Source organism: Marmota marmota, unplaced genomic scaffold, assembly GCF_001458135.2.
Source record: "Marmota marmota marmota unplaced genomic scaffold, marMar, whole genome shotgun sequence".
In the NCBI taxonomy this organism is placed as follows: Eukaryota; Metazoa; Chordata; class Mammalia; order Rodentia; family Sciuridae; genus Marmota; species Marmota marmota.
In genome coordinates, this window is record NW_026000051.1 from 8,567,074 (window position 1) to 8,572,592 (window position 5,519).

General features: G+C 36.1%; 1 pseudogene; it reads right to left on the reverse strand.

The window, feature by feature from the left end:
* Positions 1-4,287: 4,287 nt before the first annotated feature.
* On the reverse strand, positions 4,288-5,226 carry LOC107152206 (annotated as a pseudogene).
* Between the last annotated feature and the right edge of the window lie 293 nt (positions 5,227-5,519).

The window sequence follows — 5,519 nt, forward strand, 5'->3', positions numbered from 1 at the left end:
GTGTGTGTGTGTGTGTGTGTGTGTTGAATTGGTATTAATATCTCTGCGTTTGAAAGGCATTTACTCTGAAAATGATACTATAGTACATATTGGCCACGTTGTAGGCTATTATTTTGCAGTAACTCTATGCTAAAGCAAGATCATAGGGTTGAGCCTCTTATTGCTGAAATACTTGTAGCAAATTGTGCTAGAGGGAATTCATCAAATATAAGATGGTTCCCTGTCAAAAAATACTGAAGGGCTGGGGTTGTGGCTCATTGTTAGAGAGCTTGCCTAGCCTGTGTGAAGCACTGGGTTCAGTCCTCAGCATCACGAAAAAATAAACAAAATAAAGGTATCGTATCCATCTACAACTAAAAAATACATTTAAAAGTATTGGAGTTCCTCTTCCTTAGTCTCTGAATACTTACCAATGGCACATCTCTCCCTTATTTACTAGAAATCACAATGCTTGCCCTTTTCAGGGTGACTTACCCAAAGATCCACTTTAAAGTGAAAAAAAAAATAGCAAATTGATGCATGAATAACTCCAAGCACATTAAAATTAAGGTGTTGGTAGACAGTAGATAATATTTAGCATAGTAACTATCTTTAAATAATGGAAGATATTTGCATAATGTTTATAATTAACAGTGAACAAGGAATAAATTTTCAGGTTATTTGAAAACTTTCAACAATGCAAAAGATAAAGACAAAAGCCAGAAAAGAAATGACCCTAGTTTTACATAGAGGAATTCTGTGCAAGAAGGGTAATGATAGTTGTTCTAATGGTCCATTGTGACTCTCCTACTGGACAGAAGGCATTTCCCTGTGTGTTAATTCAGGAACCAGACTCTATTATCTCTGAGGCAGCAGGTGATCTGCTTCCATCCAATAGAGAAGGAAATCTGCTTCTTTGAAAATCTGGCCAGGAAATAGCAAGCATTCTCTTCCATTGTGTCACCTAGTCTTAGATTTGTAAGAAAATACAACTGCTATCTTTGAGTGACAATTCATAGATCATGAAATCTGGGTGAGTAATAGCCATATCTGACACAAATAGCCAGTAAACATATGCAAAAATGCTTTACTTAATGAATAATAAGCAAAAGAGAAAGTAAAGGCATAATGAGATACAATTTGATATTTACTACTTGGAAAACATTAAAAAAATCTTCTGTCAATACTGAATATTGTTTCAGAGGCAAAGTAATAGGAACTCTGTGGATACAGATTTAAATCACTATTGTTTATAATTAATAGACTATTTTTAGAGCAGGCTTACGTTCATAGAAAATTGATCAGAAAGGGTTCACAATGTATTTTTCCCAGCCACTGGCCACAGTTTCTCCCATTAACATCTTGGATTGATATAGTGCAATTAGTATAATTGAACCAATATGGATACATTATTATTGACTAGCATGAACAGTTTATATTAGAATTCACTACAGGTTTTTCCTTTGCTTGTTTTTTAACAGTTTTATAGTGAGAAGTACTCAACTATAGTATTATACAGAAAAAAAAATTCTACACTGAAAATCCTCTTTGATTCACATATTCATCCCTCCCTTTCCCCAGCACCAAAGACTTAGCAACTACTAATATTTTTGTTATCACTATAGTTTGCCTTTTCCAAAATGTCATACAGTTGAGATCATATAGTACGAAGTCTTATCATATTGTCTTCATAGTGTAATTGTTTTGTAGGAGAGTTTAGCAATGATAGTTCAATTAGATATACACATGGTCTACAATCCAGTTATCCTTCTTCTTGGTGTATGTGTTACAGAATCCCTTGAATCTACACAGAGGATGCATTACAAAAATGTTTGTAGCAGCATGATCATTATAGAAAAATGTTGAAAGCCAAAGGAAAATAAATGGTCCTGAAAATAGAGGAGATAAGAGCATCACAGTGGAATATGAAAATATAAAGATGATTTCACAGGGATAATAGTAGATGACAACAAAAGAAAAAATCAACAGAGTAAATACGGTCTTATTTTATTTTTGTGCAGTTTGGAGAAGACAGAATTGAAGGATCGATAGAGAAGTATTAAAATTTTAATGAAAAATAAAGAATTTGTGAAAATACTCAAGATACTGGGTGCCTTCAAGAGCAAAGAAAATATAGCTGAAGACCAGAGGAGCTTCCACACATTGTTAGCTTTTTTCCCCTATTTAAAGGTGAATGATGTTGAATGAATATTATTCTTTAAATACTATTGTAATAGTATTTAAATGCTATTGTAATGAGAGTCCCCCTCATGCTTTTATATAGCCTTTGCTGCTCTGCCATTATGGCTAAGGAACTGGATTTCCTTTTTCCCATCCTAGGCCAAGTTATCTATCTTTGAGCACACACCCACCACAGGAACCAAGTAATTCAGACTCCAGGGATAGTGTCAGAAGATCGAAGAAAGGCTATCTCTCAAATTAACAAGTGAGTCACAACTCTCCCCAGGGCTCACCAGAATGAATCTCTTCTTTAAAAACCCTCTGTACTTCCTGATGGGCAGAATTTGTGTTTCTCCTTTGCTAGCAAGGCAATAAACCTTCTTTCCCCTCAAAACCATGTCCTCATTATTGAATTGGCATCCAGGACAAGGACTGAACTCTTGGTAACATTATTACTTAAAATATGATCATATATTTTATATATATTAACACATGTACATTTATAAGGAAAAATGCATCATATATGTGCTATAGTTAAACCGCATATAACATCTTATATATGTCATTTTGTTCATATCCAAATTCAATATTATTATAAGATGAAAGTGAAATGGACAAAAATATTACAGAAATGTGAAAAATATTCAATTGGTTTATAGTTGTATGATTTGACCTCACACCCTCAGTAGATTGAGTTCCAATTCCACCAACTAGCATAGGCCTAGTTATTAAATCCCCCTTAACTTGAACTTCCTCCTTCATATCAATTACTACAACTCATTGAAATAATAGCCATGGAAATATCTGTCACAGTGATTGATTAATAAGTACATTTGTAAGTACATTTAAGCACTTGCTTGGACCACAGGCAGTTTCTCCATGACTAAAGACAAAACTGCCGTTTGGGATGGAAACATAGGATGGCATTTATGCAGCTGGGCAGGGAAATAACTTTGTTACATTGAAAGAGAAAATACACCTGGATTCAACTACACCAAACACCTGTTTGAGCTCACTGCAGGTTGCCTGTACTTCCTGACTTCCTGCCTGGTTATTTTCTGTTCACACCCTGAAATGCTGCACGCCCCGTACCAGAATGGACTCATCACCCACAATCACAACAACTCCTGGAAAGTGGAGTTTTTCAGGAGAAAACCTCCACTCTCTCTATTATTCTTCACACATACTTAATCCTCCCTAGTCAAGTTGCAGGTCATACTTCATACCTGTTCGGATTCTATCTGAATAATTTTCTCTTCATTTACGGAAAGAAATTCTCATTTTTGAATGGCAAAAAAAATGGGTGTCTAATCACCATCATTACAACCAAAGTTAAAAAAAAATTGGACAATGCCTAAGAGATTACAATAACTGGTGTGAACAGGGTGAGAGAGTTGGGGAAGATTGGCCAATAAATACTAAGTTAGACTGGTTAATTCTGGTATTCTATTGAACAATACGGTGACTATAGATAATTATATGCTATACATATACCAAAAAAACTGGAAGAGACTTTGAAAGTTTTCACCAAAAAGAACTGATAAATATTTGAGAAATTAGATAGCTTTTGTTTTTTTTAAAAAAATGGAGCAGTATGCATTGTGTATATGTAATGGAAACATCTCATGATACCCTGTAAATATGTACCATTTTTATGCATCAATTAAAAAAGAAAAAAACATAAAAACAATAAACTAAATTAACGATTAAGATTATTCACAAAAATAAATTCCAAGTATATGACAAGGTAAAAACAAAAATAAAAACATGAATTTACTTGAACAAATAAATACAATTGTTTTCTTAAGAAACAAATTTTGATAAAAAAAGGAAGAGGACTACCCAATGAAAAAGGACCAAAATCTGTGACTATGTGAAAATTTGAAATATTTACAAGAAAAGGATGCTATTAAATGAGAAAAAAATATTCAGGTATATCTGTAAAAATATTCCCAAGTCTGACAAACTGACAAAGCATTACACAGAATAACTAAATTCAAAGTGTAAACATTGGCAGAAAAGAAAATACCATCTAAAGATTGATTAAGAAAAGAGATTCAGAGAGAAAAGGGTGCACACATGGGATTAATAGGGTCTCATATGCAGTTAGTGAGAACATAAAGCATATTACACTGAAAATGTTCTGCTTCTGAGGATGTTCCTCAGAGCTCCTTTCATATCCTGATTCCTCAGACTGTAGATGAAGGGATTCAGCATGGGGGTGACCAGAGTGTACAACACAGACACATTAATACTAATGACATCTTTGTCATTAGTATTATTGGATGAGGGGACACAGTAGACTCCAATAATGGCTCCATAGTACAGAGAAACCACAGAGAGGTGGGAGCCACATGTGGACAAGGCTTTGAAGATGCCCTTGATGGAGGGTTTTCTCAGGATGGTGGCCCCAATGGGGCCATAAGAACGAGAATGCACATGAGTGGCAGGATAATGACCACAACTCCTACAGTGAGGATGACCAACTAATTGATGATGTGTCTTAGCTGGACAGCTTAAGTAAGGCACAGAGGCCACAGAAGAAGTGGTGACCAGTGTTGTCTCCACAGAAGGACAGACGGGCTAGAAGGAGAGTGTGCAAAAAGGCATTGGCAAAGGACAAAATCCATAACACAATTATAAGCAAGAAACAGATGTTCTGATTCATGATGGTGGTATATTACCGAGGGTGACAGATGGCCACATACCTGTCATAGGCCATCGAGGTCAGAAGGAAGTTGTCAAGATGTGCGAACAATACCTAAAATAATTCCTGGCAAATGCACCCAGCATATGAGATGGATTATCCCAGATGTTCATGAGCATCTTTGGAGCCGTGACTGAGGAGAAAGAGATGTCGGTGAGGGCCAAGTGGCTGAGGAAGAAGTACATGGGGGTGTGCAGGCGAGAGTCCAGCCTGATGAGCAGGATGATGAGCAGGTTCCCCAGCACCGTGGTCAGGTACATGCCCAGGAACAGGGCGTAGTACATGCCTTGCTGCTCTGGCTGGATGGGGAGCCCCAGGAGGAGGAACTCGGACACACTGCTCTGATTATCCCTCCTCATGCTCTTCTTTTGCTGAAAGCAAAGAATAGATGAAAATAGAAAAGAATGAAAAGCAAAATGAGTCAATATATGTATATTAAGGAATATCTTAATCTTTTGCCACATTAATGGCTAGATAGTCTGAATAAAGAATATTATTTGTTCACTGAGAACCAACACAATATCTTTTGCAGAAACCATGAAACATCTGAATCATCATCAGATCAGACCAGGTTCAAACATGAGGAGTCCAAGAATTCATGATGGAAATCCAAGATTAGATAATTAGGTGCAAGGTGAGGAAGAAACCAGTC